Source organism: Cyprinus carpio, chromosome A4 (genome assembly GCF_018340385.1).
Source record: "Cyprinus carpio isolate SPL01 chromosome A4, ASM1834038v1, whole genome shotgun sequence".
NCBI classification, from domain to species: Eukaryota; Metazoa; Chordata; class Actinopteri; order Cypriniformes; family Cyprinidae; genus Cyprinus; species Cyprinus carpio.
Window position 1 is genome coordinate 31,819,178 of NC_056575.1, and position 21,296 is coordinate 31,840,473.

Here is a 21,296-nt window from a genome sequence, read left to right on the forward strand (position 1 = left end):
CCCCAGCTGCACGTGCCACCACCAGTGGTGGATCATTCATACTGGATGCCAGTTTGGGAGACCGAAGAACTGACCACGATGATATAGGTGCAGCTGACAGGAAGTGACCTGACTCTGGACGAACAGCTGAGGCGTGACGAGGCACTGGACGATCAGCTGAGATGTGACGGGACTCTGGAAGATCAGCTGAGAAGGGATGAGACTCTGGATGAACAGCTGTGAAGTGACTTGATTCATGATCAACTGTGACTTGACGTGACTCATGAAGAGCAACGGTGACTTGACATGACTCTGGAAGGTCAGCTGTGGCTGCCATTTCTGGAGGAAGTGCCACGACCCGACCTCCCTCTAGAGTGCGCATGCGAGAAGTGGGTTCTGGGCTGGTGGCCATCTTGTGTACAGTTTACAAATCCAAGGGAACGGATTGGGAAAGCATGCACATGGATTATAAATTTGTGGGTATGGATTCAAAAACCGAATTTAGTTTACAAAATCTGAGCGCACAGATTGGAAATTCGTGGGTATGGTTTATTAATCCGTGGCACGATTTTAAAAACCGAGGGAACAGTTTAAGAATTCGTGAGTACGGTTTATAAACTGAGGGGACGGATTGCCAAACCATCGCCATGGATTGATTTTTTTTTTCCACAGGTGACGTGCCGGGCTCCGTAGATTTCCAGTAAAATTAACAGCCCTCCTCATTAAGTTATTTTTTATGTGGCCATGGTGATCTTTAACAACTGTTAATAGTAATTAATTAATAGTTTACAGTTATACTTGTTGTAAAATCTAGTATTATTGCAAGATTTGTAAATGATGCATGACAGGTCACATATAAAATATTTGAATGGTCAAGCTCCAGCTGTTGAATTCAAGCTGGACTATGATTGGCCTGCAGACCGGACATTGGACACCCCTGATAAAAGGACTGTCAATAAATCAAAATTTTTTATCATCACAAATAATCACACTCTTTTTGGTGATTTCAAAAGGACACCCAATACCAAAAGTAAAAAAAAAAAAAAAAAAATCAAAATTCACGGTGTATAGTATGTGTAGAGTGCAACAACAAAGATCTTGTTTACATTTAGGCAAGTTGTGATACCAATCAGGATCACATGGAGATGCCAAACCCCCACTTAAATCAATCACCTTGAGTTGACTGTATATATCTACAACAGCACATGGATCTATTTAGAATGACCAAACATAACACATGAAAAATCAAACCATTATCCAGAATGTGGGCGGAAACAACACAAATGCACTGAAAAGTGTTTGTGCATATATACAGTTGACTGTAAAGTCAGTGTGTTGAGAGAACACATAAATGGTTTGTTTGTGCATCATTATAACAGGTTTAAACATGCTTACTGTACTCCTGTATGTGCGATGTCTGAGATTGTTTTAAAGGCAAACACACACTGGACTGAATAAATAAGGCTTTCAGCCTGGTTCTCTTCACATTAGCGCTGTTTTGGACTTTTACAGCTAAACACTGTAGTTTAACCAAAATTATCTGTGTAAGTTTATTAGATATAGATATTCCCTATATGTGTTTGCAGACACAAGGTCAACAGTCCAGTTGAGTGTTCACATACTGGCTTTGACGTTCCAACATGGAGGCTGGCTTACATGTATTGGCCCATGGAAACAGCAGCTAACTGCCTGTGTGACGTAAATTATGTAGCACTTTCATTTGCTTCAATTATATTTATATATATAATTATAATAAAATATATATATATTATATATATTATAAACTTAGTTTTTAAAAAGTAATGCTTGCTTTAATTTTGAATATTTTATCAATACTTGACAATCAATACGTTAAGGCCTTCTAAAAAAATTACATTTTGTGATAAAGTTCTTTATTTTTCATATGAATGATAAAAATTTTAACTTTCATATTTTTTAGACATTGAAACCCAAACAAAATATTTAGGTTTTTTATTGTTTTAATACTGAGATTTGGCATACCCTCATAAAAACCCAAAATTCCTATCTCAAAAATTTTGATTTTTCATCTGACCTAAAAAAAAAGTTTTTTTAATAAAAAAAAGTAAACCTTTTCAAAAAATTTATTTCATATGCACTCAAATTTGGGTCGGGACCCTTTTCAGAATGACGCTTCAATGCGGCGTGGCATGGAGGCAATCGCCTGTGGCACTGCGGGTTTTTAGGGACCCCCGGATGTTTTCGATAGCGGCCTTAAACTCATCCAATTTTGGGTTTTGCCCTCAACTTTTCTTCAAAATACCCACAGATTCTCTAGGGGGTTCAATCAGGAAAGGGGAGGCCAATTGAGCACAGTAATCCCTGGTCAGTAACCTTTTCCAGGGTTTTGGCACTTGAGCAGGGCCCGTCGTGCTGAAAAACGAAAACTTCATCCCATAAAGCTTTTCAGCAAAGGAAGCTTTAATCTCCAAAACTCCTGATACTACGTGACCCTGCCCTTTAAAACACAGTGGACCAACACCCCAAATGGCACCCCAAACCCTCATGACTGTGGGTACTTGACACTGGGCTTCAGGTTTTGGCATTTCCCTTTTCCCCCTCTTCCCCCACCTGGACCTTGATTTTTCCATGACATGCAAAAATTTTTCTTTCATCCGAAAAAAAAAATTTGGCCACTGGCAACATCCAGTGCTGCTTTCTGTAGCCCCCTAGGGCCTTTTTGCCCCTGTTTCTGGTTTAAACAACCCGCCGGCAGGTGGGCCCCTGGTGTTTCACTCCAGCTCAGTCCACTGTTTCCGCAGGGCCCCCCCAAGGGCTGGAACGGTCCTTCCCACAACCCCTCAGGTCCCGGGGCCTCTTCTCGTTGTGCGCGTTTTTTTTTCCCCTTTTTTCCTTCCCCCCAGATTCCCACTGTGTGCCTTTTACGCCTCTGGGGAAAAGCCTATTCGTTCAAAATTTCTTTTTATGTCACCCCCCTCGCTTGAGGGTGTCAATGTGGCCTTCTGACGACAGGTCGGCATTTACCAGATTTCGGTTTGAGTAAGAACCCGGTGGGTTTTTAAAATCGGGGAACTTTTTCGGGGTTTTTGAGTTAATTGTTGATTCAGAGTTAAGTTAATAGCTTTTTTTGAGAACCTTTTTTTGATAGCTATGTTTTGGAGATAGGAATTTGGGTTTTCATAGCGTATGCCAAAAATCATCAGCATTAAACATAAAAGACCGAAACTATTTCAGTTGGTGTGCAATGAATCTAAAATATATGAAAGTTTAATTTTATCATTACATTATGGAAAATAATGAATTTGTATCACAACATGCTAATTTTTTGAGACGGGCCTGTATCTAATGTACTCATACATATAATGTAAGTATATTGTTAATCAATACTAACAATACCAATTATACACTTTTATATCAGTGCCAGTGGTAACTGTAGCAGATTAATATTACATCAATTAATCTGCAAAATTTCATCCCAAAGATGTGTTCTGTGAATTTACATCACCGAAGGTCATTTCAAGGTAGCCTGGCAAGACTGGGTTACACAGCCAAAAGTCGTTTTTTTGTTTCTTGGAATAGAATTAGCCAAAGTTACCTTTAAGAAAAGTCATTGTGACTTGGCAGCCTCTTGAACCGCTCTGCCATGCAAGTGCTGCTACTATCTTTTTTACCACCCTGGATTAAATTTCTATTAGAATCACTAATAAAAATATGACAAAATATATGTTGTTTTTTATTGCTTCAATTGCATTACAAAATGCTTCTTGTATCAGACTAGACCAGCAAATGCGCGGACTTCGAATGGTGACGTTTCTATAGCAACAAGGTCTCATGGCAGCTGCAGTGAATGATAACTTTAATCAATTGGTGATCGGCAATTGTATTGAAAAGGGGGACTATTCCGCAATGCATGTTACACTTTATACCATTCATAAGTAATAGGAGTGCATGTCTCTGGTATTATCAGAATCGAAGAGCTTTATTGCCAGGCATGTTCACAAATACAAGACTTTGTTAGTGACCGAAGCTCCACAGTGCAAACCAGAGGACAGCGACCAGAACACAAAAAAAAAAACACATAATAAAGAATAAAAAAATACAAAAAATACAAAAAAATAAGTAAGTACGAAATGACATATACAAATTGACAATTGTATGGCAGGTATATACAATGAGCCGTTGTGTATATACCAGATATATTATGTGCAAAAAAAGTTAAGATACACTTGTAATGGTGTTAGATAAATAATTATGTATGGGTTGTTAAAATAAATAGTGTAGTGTGTTCCACGTTATTATAGGTTCCATTTGATGGATTGCCTGAGGGCAAGAAACTGTTCTGGTCTGGGTCGTTCTGGTGCTCAGTTGCTCTGTAGCGTTCGACCGATGGCAAACAGTTCAAAGAGGAAGTGTGCTGGATGTGAGGGGTCCAGAGTGATTTGCCCCAGCCCTTTTGCTCACTCGGATAAGTACAGTTCTTGAAATAGAAGTGAAGGGTTGTACAAGATTCTCCAAGCAGTCCGGATACCCTCTGTCGTCTTCTAGGCAGTTTAGAAGCTGAGCTGAACAGGGGCCAGTTACTGAAGTGCCAAGAGATGGATTCCGTGATGGTGGAGTGTAAAACTGTTTCAGCCAGTTCTTGTGGTAGGTTGAATTTCCTCACCGATGGCGGAGGAAGTACAACCTGGCTGGGCATTTTTAACAATGGAGTCACATGTGAATGTCCCATTCAGGTCTGAGAGATGGGGGGTACCAGGAACATGAATGACTCCCTGCCAGTCACACGATGCTGGCAATGATGGTGAGTGGGGGGAGAGCAGGGGGTGTTCTCCTGCAAATCCACGACATCTCATGTTTGAGTGGTTAGCTCCAGGTTGTTGAGAGTGCACCATACAGCCGCTTCTGTCTGAATGAGGCGATGAGTGTGGGTGTCGTCCTGAAATTCAGGAGCTCATAGGGGTCTTATACGTGCAGTCGTTAGTTGTACAGGGAGAAGAGCTAGTGGGAGGGAACGCAGCCCTGGGGAGCTGCGTGCTGAGTGTGAAGGGTGCGGATGTGTATTTCCAGCCTCACTGGCTGCTGCCTGTCTTTCAGGAAGCTGTTGATTCCCCACTGACAGATGAGGTGGGGCACAGATGAGCTGAGTTGTTTGGGCAGGAGGAGGTTTGGGATGGGATCGTGTTAAAGGCCAAGCTGAAGTCCAAAACCAGGAGCCCTACATACGTCCCCGGTCGTCTAGGTGTTGCAGAACATATGCGGTTCCAATGTATTTAATGCATGCACCACGGACCTGTTTGCTCGGTAAGCAAACTGAAGGGGGTCCAGTAATGTAACGGTTCAGTGATGTCCTTCAGGTAAGCCAGAATCCAGTTTTTTCAAATGACTTCAGACGACCAAATCGTAGAGACACGGTCTGTGTCATTAGTCCGTATTTGGTTCTTGGAAGGGGATGATGGTGGGCGTTTGAAGCAGGAAGGCATTCACACAACTCCATGGGAGATCTGTGAAGATCTGTGAAAAGATGGGGGCAAGGTCAGCAAGGTTCTCAGACAGGTGGTGAACCCCATCTGGGCCAGGTTGCTTTTCTTCTTTTGTCTTCCTGAAGACTGGCCGCACATGTTTCACTTTTAAAAATTTTGAAAAAAAAAAAAGTTTTGGGGGCAGGAGGGGGGAGGGGGATTGCAGGAGGGTACGGTTTTGTGTAGAGAGGCTGATCAGCTGGGTGTGGGTTCAAATCTAGCATAAAACTCCTTAGGTCCCTAGAAGTGTTGATAACCTCAGTGCAGGGTGATGGGTCTGTAGTGGTAATGGGCTCTCAGCTCTCCACCTGAGAGCTGAGTCCTGGCAAGTAACTTGTCTTCCCACCATCCCTCTCCAGACCAGCATGTATTTTCCTCTGGTCTTTTACATATTGTTGCTATCTGTTAGTTCCTTCTTCCCCTGTCGGCTCCTTCCCGTCCGTGTTCTTGCCTAGTGTGCTCTGCCTTTGTGTCCTCTTCTTCCCTATTTTATTTGCTGACCCTCTCCCGCCTCGATCATACCTATATGTACGGCCGTTAGTCGGAAGAGCGGGCAGGACTGCAATGAAGCTCCGCGCTGTCGGGTCGGTAGCAGCTATTCAAAAGGCTAAAAACACTTCAAATCAGTTGAGGTCAAAACAAGCTTGTAAATCCTGCTCTGTTTGCGTGGTCCATATCTTCACAGTCTTTACACGGTTTAGCAGATTAAGTTTATGCTTTGTAGGTTTGGTTATATAGATGAATCAGAGACAGTGATCAGGACCAAGGCCACAAAAGCTGATCGATGGAACCAGAGGGATATGCATCTTTATTGTGGTGTAAACAGTGATCCAATATGATTACGTCTCTGGCTGGACATGTAAACTGATGTCTGTATTTATGAGGCAGTTCACGGGGAGAAATTGGCTTTATAAATCCCCAAGAATGATTAACACGGAGTCCGGGTGTGTTGTTCTGTCTCTGTGAGCTGGTCAGGATGTTTCTTTTAAAGCCAGGCTTACGTGCGCTTGCGGAGGGATGTAACCACTCACCAGACTATGAACGAGTGAAACTTCCCGCGGCGGAAATAGAATGGCTTGCATTGTTTGGACAAAAATCACTTTTTTTTTTTTCTAGATTGACAGCACATCTTCTTAACACGTTACATCGTGCACCACAGTATCATTGATATAAAAGCATGTCCCGCCGCTGCGCAATTTCCCCGTTGATTCTGCGTCACGATCTGCTCTAAACCATGAAAGCAGGCAGCTGGGAGCGCGATTACGGTTTTATGAGTCATTGAGCCAGGTTTGTGAAACCAAGAGCAAGCAGAGTGTGATAAATCCTTGTCTGGGGACAGCAGAAGGATTTTCGTCCCTTTGTGGGTAGAGCGCTAGGAGCAGAGATTTGCCAGATGGATGCTAGGCGACGGCTGTTCTCGAATCCGCGCTTCCTGAGTCTAACGACGCCCCAGTCGCTTTCCCCGATTTCGCTTTTTGAAGCGTTTGATCAGCGCCGCTGATTCACCGGCAACAACGTTCAGTAAACGTCGAAATAATTGGAATCCGGTTATAACAGATTTTGTGGATGGTGTTCTGCTGAAGGTCAGCAGTCATCCCTGGTGAAACTGAGCGTGTTTGACAAACAAAAAAACAGGAAAAACAACAATAAAAAACCAGTACAACACTGAGAGCCAGACTGAAGCAGCCGTCTGCGGTGCCATCGAGGCCATCTAAAGTCTTTGAAGCAGTTCAGCATGGAGAAAACAGCATGTTGCATCACCTGCTGCTGATAACAGTTTGTAATATGCACGGGTTCTGGAGATGAGTAGCATTGCTGTTACCAGCCTCAGATTGGGTGTAAATTGTGCTCCCGTGCATCGTAGAAGAGTAAGTAAATCTAATAGTTTACTGAGCTGTGTTCGTGTTCTCTGTGTACGTTAAAATATGTGTCTCTGCTAATTCATCGTGTAGCTTTACAAAGTATTAGTCGGATTATAATATTCATGTGAGTCATGTGAGCTACTTAATGTGGTAAAGTGATTTATTGTGTTATATATGATCAGTTCATGTGTGAGGGAAGAGCCTAAAAATGTGTTCTGAATTTGTCACACCACAGAAAAAAATTATTAACCACCCAGCCAGATTTATATGATAAAAAATTAAGTAAATAAAAAAAAGCAATATTCTCTGATCTCATCAATGTCTTGAACTTGTAGGAGCTGCGCGAAGTAGCCAGTGCAAGAAGATAAAGAGAGGTGTAGCATGGGCTTTTTTGGGCTTGTTGAAGACCAGTCGTGCTGCTGCATTTTAAATAATTTGTAGAGGTTTGATTGTGCTTCATGGAAGTCCAGCCAGAAGTGCATTGCAGTAGTAGTCCAGCCTAGAAATGACAAGGGCCTAGACAAGAAGTTGTGCAGCAATGCTCCTTTAGAAAGGGCCCGGATCTTTCTGATGTTTGCGATGCAAACCTGCAAGATCAAGCAGTCTTTGCAATGTGGTCTTTGAAGGTCAGCTGTTCATCAAAGATTACACCAAGATTTCCGACTGAAGTTGATGGGGTAATTGTAGAAGAGGCAATTAAGGAGACCAAGCTGTTTTGTAAATTATTGCAACCAGGTAATATGTATTTACATGATGAAGGCATAGCTAGCTCGTGAACTGTGGGCTGTAGTAACTAAAGGTAATGACAGTAGCGGGCGATTGAGCAGCGAACCATGATGCTAATGCGCTCTAGTTATTATAGTGTTAGGGGAGGGACCATGCTCACTGGCTCCAGTGCGTCATCAAGACATGATTTCAGCCCCGCCCACAAAATCCTCAACACAAAAATGGTGAAAAATTCTTACTCTACAAATCAGTAATAGATAGTTCACAGTTTTTGCAACATGTTTTCGGCAATACATTTCTGACATGTATAATGTATTTAGAAACAATTCTCTGAATTGCCTTTACATGGACTTTAATGCTGTGATATTATGTGGGGTGAGTGCAATGTAGTGATGTGTAATAGTGATTGCTGTTGTTAGAGCACTTTGCTAGAGGAAAACCACACAACTATAGCTGCACAATTCCTATGTTACACCCTCATCTGACCAAGACTCAGCATTGAACTCATTCGAGCAAGAACACTGGCTCATATCATAAAAGCACCTGTGCTCAACAAGCTCCAGTGCCTCCATCGGTTATTTCTTGCTCGATCACAGCCGTCTTAAGGATCAGAGCACAACTGCTCTCACAGAACCCATCATGCCATCTTGATTCGCCTCAGGAACCCAACTGATTACCTATTGCTCATAAGCAACCTGAAGGTCCATTACAGTCCATAAGCCTCTTTCACTGTGCTTGAAAATTACTGGGCATTGGAGTAAATGTGGATTGTGGGCCCTTTATAATGGTTGACTCTCCCATCTGATGCTTATATTCACTTGCTTGCTGTAAAAGTTAATTACTACCCTCTCTGTCATGTTCAACATCCCCCACTGGTTCGTGTTTTCTCCCATCTGAACCTCGCCATTACTGTCTTCAAGGTAGCCCTTCGCTACACTGCTCTTTAAAAGTATACTCTGTCCAAAAATTAAAATTCTCTCATCATTTCCTCACCTTCATGCTGTCTCAGATGTATATGACTGTCTTTCTTCAGATGAACACAGGAAGATTTTTAGTCCATATAATGCAAGTGTACGAGATGCTTCAAAAAACACACAAAGTGAACATGATGTTGAAGTTTAAAACATTAGTATTTTTCTCACAAACGCCTATCATGTCACTTCAGAAGACATTGATTCATCAGCTGGGGCCCTTCACTTTGTGTAGTTTTTGAAGCGTTATCTTTGAACGTCCCATACACTTGCATTATAATTTTCTATTCCACTGTGCAGCATTTTAATTATTGTTATGCCCTACATATATTTTTTTGATCAGTGCTCATTGTGTTCACTTTGCAATGTGAATGATTCAGTATGATGAGACGAAAATAATTCCTTTGTTTCTTTGTTTTTAATACTCAAGTACAATTTTAAAGTTGTGCTTTATTACTGTTAGTCAAGTAGCCCTTTTGGGTTTGATACTTCTACTTTTAAGTTGAGGTAAAATCCAGTGAGAACCGTGACTTTAACACCTAGGCACTGTTTCCATACCCTCGTGGGGGGAAAGAATAAATTTACCAGCCTAGCTTACAGTGTCCTCTTCTAAAAGTCATCTTTGATAATTCCACCTCTGAAACAAGAAGCTTTTCCAGCCTTTAAGGCAGTTGCACACCAGAGGACAAGTGCAGTGCTGCATCATGCTGCCCAACGGTTAATCACGTTTAATTTTAACGACACATTGTGTCTATGAGTGCATGCACACCGGCGACTGTCCGCGGATCCAAATAGACTTCTGGGTGTCTGGTCATACTCATGCCAACCACAGAGCGCATCAGCGACACTCACATCATTTTCCATTAAAATACATTATATTTGTTTCAGGATTATTGGTAAGTTATCATGACTTTATCCTAGGCTATAATATTGTGCATTGTGCATTTTTTCAGCAAAATGTTTGTCTTTCTGTGGCTCTAATAAATTTCGTTATTCATTAGTGAGCTATAGATTGCAATTTTTAATCACATTTGCTGTTTTTACGATCCCCGAACTTAAATCATTGAAAACCACCTGGTCATTCTCAAGTTACGTTTTAACTGTTTGGGGATTAATGAAATGTTCTGGACTGGGCGTTTCTGTGTTGATCGGGGCACGGCGCTGCTCGTTCCATGTGGGACCACAAGGAAAACAGTTACAGCCAGCGTGACTGATATTACCAAAAAAAAACAGCTAATAGAACCAGACACTTCAAGACAAGTAAACAATGTTTATACTAAATAATTTATTGGCAAAGCGGACTATGCTAACATGTCATCACTTACGAATTTTGGTAGCTTCCATCGGGACGTGAATAACAAATAGTTGGTTTATCAGCGTATATCTTTTTTTCCGACAGAGACCACAGGGGAGAAACTTTTCATAAAGTTAGTGATAAAGGGACCATTTAGAGAAAAGATAGATTGGGCAATTATTCTGTCATTAGACATACTCTCCTATTGATTTACTATTGCTTGACCCTAGTAATTCATTAGCTGAACAACAATCACAGAGCCCGCAAACACTAGGTGGGAACATTTCAAATATGGAGAAAATTCAATTAAGACGCATTCACTGATAGCAGATTTGTGAGATGGCTCGTTTGTAAATTTTTTATTTTCTCAGATAAATTTTTTTTTATTTAGATGATGTTTGTCAAATTATGAATTGTTTAAAATTAGTAACACTTCTTTTTTAATTAAAATACTATATTTTAAAACATTTATTTAAAAATATTGTAAATCAATATAAGCACATAATGTTTTACGATAAGTTAGGTCCTCAGAGAGGGGTTCCCGACTGGTATGTAATCTGTACTTTCACTGAGTATATATTTGTAGTAACATCTTACACCCATGTATGAGAGAGAGATTCAATAAATATCAGTTGATCTGCATTTGTTAGAGCTTCGTAAATTTCTTAGTACAGGCATAAATTCATGGAAAATAAATCAGTTTGGCATATTTCTGTCTCTTGCTGAGTGAAAACGATGTCTTTAAAAAACAACTACAAGTCGCCTTAAAAATAACATTCTCTGACACAAAAAACAGTTTATATATATTAAATTATAGTGTATGTTTTGACCCATGCGTTGACGATACACACACTGTTTCACACCTAATCGGTCTGCAGTGTGTATGCAAGGCCATGTGCATAACGTTCTGTGGTGCAAAAGACAGCTAGGATTCGTTGTGCTTTCACACAGGGACCCCTTGCAGTCTGCTAATGAGCCACGGCTGGTACAACATTGTACTGAAAATGATTGTTTCTGCAGTGTAGTCTCTTTTAACGTACCGTTATACCATCTTTCATAGCCATAGCCGTTGAAACGCAAATAAATATAAAACATATAGAAAAATCTATAAAGTTAAACGAATAATATAATATTGATAATAATATTAAGTTGTTTTGATGAGCAAGTATAAACAGCCTATAGTCTATGTCATTAGGTTAAAGATAGCAGCTATCACAACCATTTTTAATAGCATTTTAGTGTCAATCCATGTTCATTTACATGTGAACAATGAACGTTTAACAGCACGTGCAGCACAGCAAAAATAGACTCGGTGCGAACAATGCTGCACTGTGGACGCTCACTGCGAGGGGCGCAATACTTTAACAGGGGCATCGGAAATAAATCGCTCGCAACTATCTGACACTGTGCCAACAGAGTATGTGTGAACGCCGGCTGGCTTCCACGGTGAGGAATAATCGGTACGAGAGAATTAGTGATACAAAACAGTTGAAATGGTTCCAGTGGCGATTCTGGCTGAATATCATCAGAGCTCTCTAGCATATTCAGGATTCCAACAGCAAGGCAGAATGAACTGTAATGGGGAAGCAAGTCTTCTTTAACTGGGCCATTGATATCAAATGTATTTAATTTATCAGAGACGTAGAAAGAAAAAGAAAGAAACACAACAGCAGGTGCAGCAGAATTAAAAGTAAGGCTTTATCCAGCTTTTTTCCAACAAGTTCTACTGTGTTCTAGATTATGAGAAGCTCTTCCACTCAAAAAACTGACTGAAACAATCATTTCACATCATAACTCATCTTTGTTTATCGAGTTTGACTGAATAGGCTGTACCTTTTCCTTAAGTATTCGTCCTAAGTCCAGGAGAATAACGTAATGCTTGGTATTTTACTATCACACACTTATTACAGGAAAGAATCTAGATGTATGGAAGCTGCCGTCACGCGCCGTTGAGTTCTGGGGGAACTGCTTTGCTATGCAAGTAATTGGAGATCACGCTGCCTTAAATAAGGGGGATGTAACGGTATGAAATCCCTATATGATTTAGTGACCAAAAGTGATCTAACAGTTAGATAGTCCATTACCAGTATGTTTAAAAATTGCTGTTTTAATGTTATAATGTAAGTTTATATTAGAAAATCAAAAACAACAAATACAAATGACTTTTGTTTGCATAATCACGAAAACAAATAACATTACCAATGATGTCAGGATTTTAACTGGACAAACTGACTGTAACACAGTTTCATAGCATTCAAGATTTCAGGATTTGAGAGTATCTAATGTAAATGTTCAAATAAAGAAGCTTTGAAAAAGTTTATTTAAAGAGTTAAACCTCAGATTTCAGCCTTCAATAAAATGAAAAAGATATGTCAAAATTATAATGGCTTAATAAGCCTCCATGATCACAACAGCGCATTGCTATTAAGAAAACTGCCTTTAGGTCAGCGTTTCTCAATTCCAGTCCTGGCGCCCTCAGCTTTACACATATTTCCTGCGTCCCTCTTTGTTAACACACCTGATTCAGGTAATAAGCTCATGTAGAAGTGAAGCTTCGTGCATGGAACTATTTCCCCCTGACGTACTCACCTTACAGTGTTCATTGCTGGCCCCCTACTATATTTGACGTTTACATCACTTCGGAAAATTCATTCACGGATTGTGTGTCGCAACGTTCACCATGGACATGTAAATTCACGTCTCGCAGGAGAGTTATTGTGAGTGGTTGGAGCTGGCAACAATTTCCCCTCGGCGCTCAAGCATTTCAAAAATCACTCGCTCCTTGGTCACATTCCCGCTCCCCGTGCCACTCCTCACTTCACTGATCATAAACACAGCTCTGCAGCTGAATTATTTCACTATGCTTGAAAAATCAGTTTTGTTCAGAAATGATATTAGAAGAATAGTTTTAACATGGTTTATTGGAACACTACAATTACCCCAAGTCCATATTAAATGATTAATTGACTGCTCTCAAAAACGTCTCTCTCTACTATGTCAAAGCTGAGGGTAGTCACTTCAGAAACAGAAAGAATATGCTGTAACTTTTCAGTTTTTCTTCATTCCTGAATGTATGTGCGCGATCTGTAGGCTACATTATGTGCAAGCTTGTGTGCTCCGTCCATGTGCAGCAATGTAGCAGCAAATTAGTTTCGAGCGGAGATTAACAAACTACAATTTACAACATGCTTTAACCTCGCACACTCGTCCCTAATTATGTTTTAAAGCGTGAGTTGGCATAATTTGTGCTCATGACGGAGCGGAAGCGGAGCGTCTCGGAGCGAGTGAAAACCTCAGTGCCTCCGACTTTCATGAAAAAAAATCCGCTCCTAGGCTCACAGACCAACAATCAACGTACGCTCGTTCACATGAATCTGTTAGCACACATTCAGGCACTTCTTGAATGGACAACCTATAGCTACAGTAGTTCACTTGAACTGGAATCAGGATAGACAATTCCTTGATAGTCCCACATCACAGGGCTCGGTAAACATTTGAATCAAAAACTGCGATGTACATTCATATAATTCCCCTTTAGCACTCTTTTTTAAAAATGCTCGCCAGCTTTTCCGCTTGTTTCGACCTCAAAAAACGCCACTACTCTGGTTTTGGCACCTGGAGAAAGCTACCGAAATCATCTACTGACTTGTGGGCACGATTCATGAGATGACTGTTACTGAAAATCCGGGCTTTTATTTCCCCGGCGTACAAGTTTATTCAGTTCGAGCTGCGGTGTTTTAAACAGCATGGTGACCGGAGGTCCATGCTGTATGAGAGAAGTGCTGATGGTGACGTCTGTTGCGTGAAAGTGAAGGCGGTAGATGGTTGCAGAAAACAGGAACAGACCGGAACACTCACCCGTAAGACGACACAACACTAACCACAATCCGAAACACGAACACGGGAGACGGTAATCCAACTGGGAAGCTGAGACATGAATGGGGATCTGACAACAGACAGAGAGATGAGTGGGAGTTTATGTAGCTGGCGGCGCGATGAGGAGTCAGCTGGAGCTTAGACAATCAACACACAGGTGACAACAAGCAACCAAACGAAAGCACATGGAGACTACGTGAGCACAACACAAACACATGACATGACACGGAGGAACCAATGGATTTTCTAACGTGACAATACTTCATTTACTTACACAAGTTGTTCAAAATCACGGTAATCCACTATGGTTAATGATAATTAAAAGATGAAACGGTAATACTAACCGTTGGGGATTTTATCAGATATCGTTGAAACCGGTAAGGTTTACATCCATATTTACGCTCATTGAGTTTAGGGCAGCTATTCAGATTTTCTGCGTGTTGTGAAAAATGTCACCATTGCAGGCCTATGTCATCGAGAATTGCAGTAGTAACTCAGATCATCATTCTGAACGAAAACTGGACATTGCATTGAGTTATTGAGTTATTGAGATAACGAGAAGACGCCGGATAGTAAAATTTATAATGTCACTGATTTAACCCACCGCCTATCACTCAATAAAAAAATACCATTGCTGCATGTTTTTGAAAGTTTTGGTTTGGTTTGGTTTAATAATTAACATTAATTGTGCGAGTATGTCTCTCACTCGGCTTGTGCAGAACTTGAACAAGGACTTTCTAAAATGATGAACACAAATAACACTTAATGTGGCTTAATGCACCAGGCCAGTGATAGAGACCAAACTGTAAAGCATACACTTTACTAATAAAGCATAACATACTATGTGCAGGAAAACAGATGAGCCCAGAATATGATCTTTAAATGTAACTGTCTTAATGCATAAGCCACGTTAAGTGTTTTCTTTATTATGGTTTCTAAAGGGAGGAAAAGCTTAATGTGTAATTAAAGTTGTTGTGTTAATATTCTGGGCTCATCTGCATGTCTTTTAGCATCACTGTCAGCATTTTAAAATGCCACAAAACTGTTCACAATCTCCCACACATTTGATTTTGGTTGTCATTTGTTGAAATAAAAATACATTGTGTTTGTGTCTGTCCGCTGAATGTGAGCCACAATCTCAGACTCTCCTCTGTGGCCACGGAAAAATTTATATTTACAATGACAACAATTATACTTCATCACTGAAATGTTTCCAACAAAGAAATGGATGAAATATTGCCAGCTTGTTGAACACAGACTTTTATTTCATATGACGCTGAAGAAGCAGCGAGCACCCAGCGGCGACACTGTTTTCACTGAATCAAATCAACATTGTAAAAAAAATTCTACAAAACTTTGAGTGAAAACTTTTAATTATTATGCAAAGTGATACATAGCTTATCTTCCCTGCAAAGGATACATTGAAGAATGTGAATATTTAACTTAAAAGCAAAAACAAAAATATAAACAGGTCTTCGTATTAATTTCAGCATTTGTAGCTGAGAGCGATCGTCCCTGAATGTTGGCGGCTTGCCAGCATGCAACGCGGTGTGACTTAGCTTCAGATTCTCTGTAGAAGAGAGAATTTCTCTTTTCATTAGTTTTTTCATCCCATGAATAATTCACTGAATGCACTAAGAATCTCTGTTTTTTCTCCTCAAATCTTCACGTCTTTTTCCAGGTTTGTTTTCATGTTTTAAATTGTAATCGTCTCTTTTTAATCAAAATCTTTTTTATTATAATTTTAGTAAAACGTACAGATATTGCCATGCCACAGAATAAGTTTTTACTGCACATAAAAAAAAACATAAATATACCTTTTCATATACAAACCCATATAAAAAAAGAAAGAAAACAAAACAAGGAAGAAATTAGTATTAGTAATAGTAATAATTGGATTGTTAATGAGGAATGTGTTATGTAATTAGTAATAGGAGTAGTAATATTGGATTTGTTTTTTTATTATCAGTTTTTATTAAACATGTTTCCACTAGGACTTTCATGATCTGTAAAGTTGCAAAGACGTAAAGTCTACAAATCAAAGAGATATTTCTTTATAAAAGTTAAGAGTCAACACACCCCCAAACCGGCTTGTTCTAAACACACCCCCAACAAGTCTAATGTCATATGGGGGAAGATTTGCATAACACCGCCCAAATGTTACAAAATGTTGTACACCAAATACACAAAATAATGTTCTTTTTAGCAACATCATATGACCCCTTTAATAATAGTAATGGCAAACATTTACATTTACATTTAGTCATTGCAGATGCTTGTATCCAAAGCGTACTTACAACTGAGGACCAATGGAAGCAAACAAAAACCATACAAAAAAGCTAATGAATGATTATACAAGTGCTAGTAAACAAGTCTCCAAGTGAAAGCTTACAGCCAGTACACGTAGCAAGGGCTTTTAAAGAATATAATAAATAAAAAAGAAACAGACAGACCTAGAAAAGCAATAGAGCAAGCTGGTGTTAGAGGTTTTTTTATATCAATGGGTAAAAACATGAAAAGAAAATAGATAGAGATACCGCAAAAAGATTAGAAAGGTAGTTTAGATGTTTTTTTTTTTTTTTTGAATAGAAGTAGAATAGTGAAGGTTGAAAAGTTAGAAGGGTTTTTATTTTAAACAAAGGATGGAAGAGATGTGTTTTAAGCCGATTCTTGAAGATGGCAAGGAATCGCTGCTCGGATATGCGTTGCAAAACAAGGTGTTCAAGAGAGAACAATAACCGAAGTGGGTCAAGGACATTTTCTTAAATTGGGGATCCATGTTGATGATCTGTAGGTCAAGACAGGCTGCCAAGGTAACAAAGAATTTATAGCTATTACTTACTGAAACTAGAGTTTCCAGTGTCAGATAGTACACGAGTTCTCTAATCCACTGAGTGAAGTAGGTGGGATATCGGGCATTTCATTAGTAAAAGTCTGTAGCTCAAAGTGTGGAAAAGGCTATCACCACTTTGCCCACTGCGTTAAAAATCGTACATATTCTGGCACTCCAAATATACCTAGTAACCAGGGGGAAAGAGGGTTCAATTGGTGTCTGAGTACTTCTGGAAAAAAAATAAAAATTGATTACATAAATCTGTGGATTTTGAGCATGACTAAACCATATGCGAAAACAAGACTGGATGTTCTGTACCTATCATATAATTATATCACCTTTGAGTAAAATTGGCCCGTTTACCTTAGCCATTGTCTCTATGAACAATTATGAACTGAATGTTAGTGTGGCCTTATACAAATTGAAGACAGGAGTGTATCCTATTCTAGAGCATCTTGCCACAATCTTCCCCAGCAGATTTGCACTGTCAAGAGTTCATCCTCCCAAGGTTTTTTTTTAATAGACAGCAGACCAATTTTTGACTGTCCTGAAAACAGGTATTTCGTATATACTTTTCCAGTAATCTTCTCTGTATGTGGTTTGAGTTCCAGTACAGTTTCTCAAGTAGATTTTGGTGGTGAAAATGTGATTGATAACAGAGATCAGAATTGAATAACAGGCAATGTTTACATTGACGGAATGTTCAGATGAGACAAGACTATTCAAACTCCAACTGACAAAATTCAAATTTAAACTCTCAGAATCCCTTGAGACTCAATCAAGCCTAGAACATGCTAAATCATTCCAAAACATGCTAGCAATGTGATTATAAATACCTAACAACTTCACTGTGGTGATTTGTAGCAACCACCCTGTGTTCCCTAGCAACAGCCTAGCAGCCACCCTGTGTGCCCTAGCAACTGCCTAGCAACAGCCCAGCAACCACCCCAAGTACCTGCAGACAACTGCATGAGCATTACACCTAACCTTCTAGTCAGTCTCTGAAAATCTGTCCTGAAAAATTATTTTTAAAATTACTAAACATAAAATCTTTCTGACTTACAATGTGATTCTGTGTGTTTTCTGAGTATTGGATCATGGAGGATCAGATGACAGGATTACAGCTAAAAACTCCCAGAAATGACGCCTTGAAGATGAACACAATCACACACACACACACACTCTCTCTCTAGCTCACACAGTGTCTTCTAGCACACAGCCACAGCATTCCACCACAGTACACACACAACACTAGATCTCTTTAGCTCTCTCTCTCTCTAATCTCTCTCACATTACACACCTCTCTCTCTCTCACACTTTTCACAGGTGACACCACACACTGTCTGGTTCTCTAGGTGGATCATGGAAGGACACACCTCTCTTTTACAGCAGGACTCTCTCTCTCTCTGCTCTCAACCACAACCACACCTCCTCCCGGTCTCTATCTCTCTAACACACAACACACACAACAAACACACACACTGCGTAGTGAGTTGTTGTGTATTAATGTCTCTGTTATTTGTTAGGGAATCTGTTTGTTTCCACATGGATCCAAACAACAGCACACACTCATTCTCAGTCGTCGTGAGGAGAACAGAAAGGTGCACGTGTGGAACATAATCAGCTGTATCTGATCATACAGACAGATTTGAGCGAGTGTCATCATGTGTTGTGTAGAGAGAGTGATGTGTGAACCTGTACTGGGAGATTGAGTGGAGTGGAGGTTATGGTGTGGATATATCAGTGTCATATAAGGCATGTGGGAGGGATGCAGTAATGAGTGTAGGTTTGGAAATAATGATCCAGTCCTGGAGTTTGTTGCCTCTTCCTCCAGTTACTCATTCAGACACAATAACATAGAGACTGATCTCTCTGTGAAGCCCATCATCAGGAGAAAAGATTTTATCAGTAGAATAGGAGTGTATGTGGATCACAGAGCAGGAACTCTGTCCTTCTACAGTGTCTCTGACACAATGAGCCTCATCCACACAGTCCAGACCACATTCACTCAGCCGCTCTATCATGGGTTCTGGGTTTATTATCATGGATCATCAGTGAAACTGTGTTGATGAATCAGAAGAGACTGAGGAGAGATTCTACCCATAATGCTTTGAGCTGCATGATAAATCAGTGACAGTAAGATGTTATAGTCTCTTCATGACATGAATACTGCAGCTGAACTTCTGTCACTGAAATAACAGTCAGAATAAATGTGTCAGAAATCCTCTTATAGACAGTAAGATCTGTGTGTGTGTGTGTGAGAGAGAGAGAGAGAGTCAGCTGTCCTGTCAGTGTAGCACAAAGCTCTAGTTTGCTGTTTAACTGTCATATTAGCAGAAACTAAAAATAAATATAGAAGGTAAGGGCTCTTGCTCTGATCTTGATCGATGGTGAGAGGTGTACAGACACACAGGAGATCCGTCTGAGTCCAAGCAACTGTAAACTTTCGTCAGCACAATGGAAGGCCCGCCTCTCCATTCATTTGATTGGACATTGGAAAAAACGCGAATGACGTCAGACGCTTTTCTGCTTGAAATTGCTTTTTTTCAACTTCAAGTGCTTCTGAAAAATGTGAGGCACATAAACAGCATGCAAAATGCTCACCGCCAATGGGATAGTTGCATATGTCCGCCATCTTGGATTTCCAGTCTAGCGAGTGTGTTAGTCATGGGTCGTTCTTGAATGATTCGTTCATTTTGAACAAATCTTTAATGTGACTCAGGAAGAACGAGTCAACTCAGGGAGTGATTCGTTAAATGATTTGTGCGCACTATTCTATAGGTTCTGTACTGGAATTAGTCTAGTTCACCTGTTTCAGTCAATGCAGTCTGATTAGTTCATCTCTCGAGTTTTCGGATTTTTTGAGTCGTTCATTCATCAAGTTACAGACCCATAAGCTTTAACCTATGCAAGTCTGAGTCGGAAAAAGAATCAATAATAATAACCAACTCTTTATTACCTTTGTTACAACATTCAGTGTATGGAAAATAACCATCATGACAGAAATTCACAGGTTTATAAACTGTAAGAAGTAAAAAGCTACAATTTGAGACCAGAAACACAGTAACTATAAGAGTTAATAATAATGATAATGATGATTATAATAATAATAATAACTATGCACCCGATGGTAACGAAGCTTGTAAATTAATTTCTCTATTCAATGTTACGTCACGTGACAAAAGAACGAACGATAGGTTCAAGCCTTTTATAAGCTAATGGGGTTGTCACGTGATTAAGGAACGACTCAAACCCGAAGACTTGTCAGATAAGAGGTGAGGTGAACTAATCATAGACTGAAGAACCAGGTAAACAATTAATTAATCTTTTCTGTTTCTTATAGCATTATAGTTTTGTATTGTTTGTAGTGTGATCAATGTTTGCGTAAGTACTAGTAGACATTAGGGAAGTAACACGTAACATTTTAATTATATTTTGATAAAAATGAATGAAATGATTCGAAAAAAGATTCCTTCATTTTGCTGAACGAGACTCAAAGGTCCGAGTTGTTAAAATGATCTGAACTTCCCATCACTAGAGTTTGTGCATAGATACTTCTGGTTTTGCTAAATGCCAGTGCAGAGAACTGGAGAAATCCATATTATATTACCTTCTATGTATGTTTACAGGATTTATATTACTTCAAATGCAAATAAGATCTACACTGCTATTATAATATAGTATAAATGTTACCTGAGCCAGTGCATTTGAAACGTATGTATGTTTGGGTGTATGAATAAAATACATTAATCCCTACTGTTCACGAAATGAAAGATGAACTCATGGTGTGTACACACAGGTACACAATGTCTTTTTGCTTAACCAATTATGTAGATGTACAAATTACTTATTTCTCTAAAATGTTTGTATTACATTGATTTAAAAAAAATAAAGAAATATTTACCTTGTGAGACATGGGCTGCGATTGATATTCATAAATATTCATTTCTCACAGATACATCATTTTGTTCCATCATTTTCAAAACATATTTTAATATTTTACACATAGTTAACTCTGCATCAAACATATTTTTTAAATGAAAAAAAGGATACAACTAATACAGAACTAATTAAATTATTTTATATCATAATTAATGCAAAAGAAATCATAAAAATATACATGTGCTGCTTATAGACAATGATTAGCAACAGATCTTTTACAAAACACAAATATTAATAAAAACACAGGGCAGGGAAATGCAAACAACGATCTTTTAATTAAAGGGGTCATATGATGCGATTTCAAATTTTCCTTTC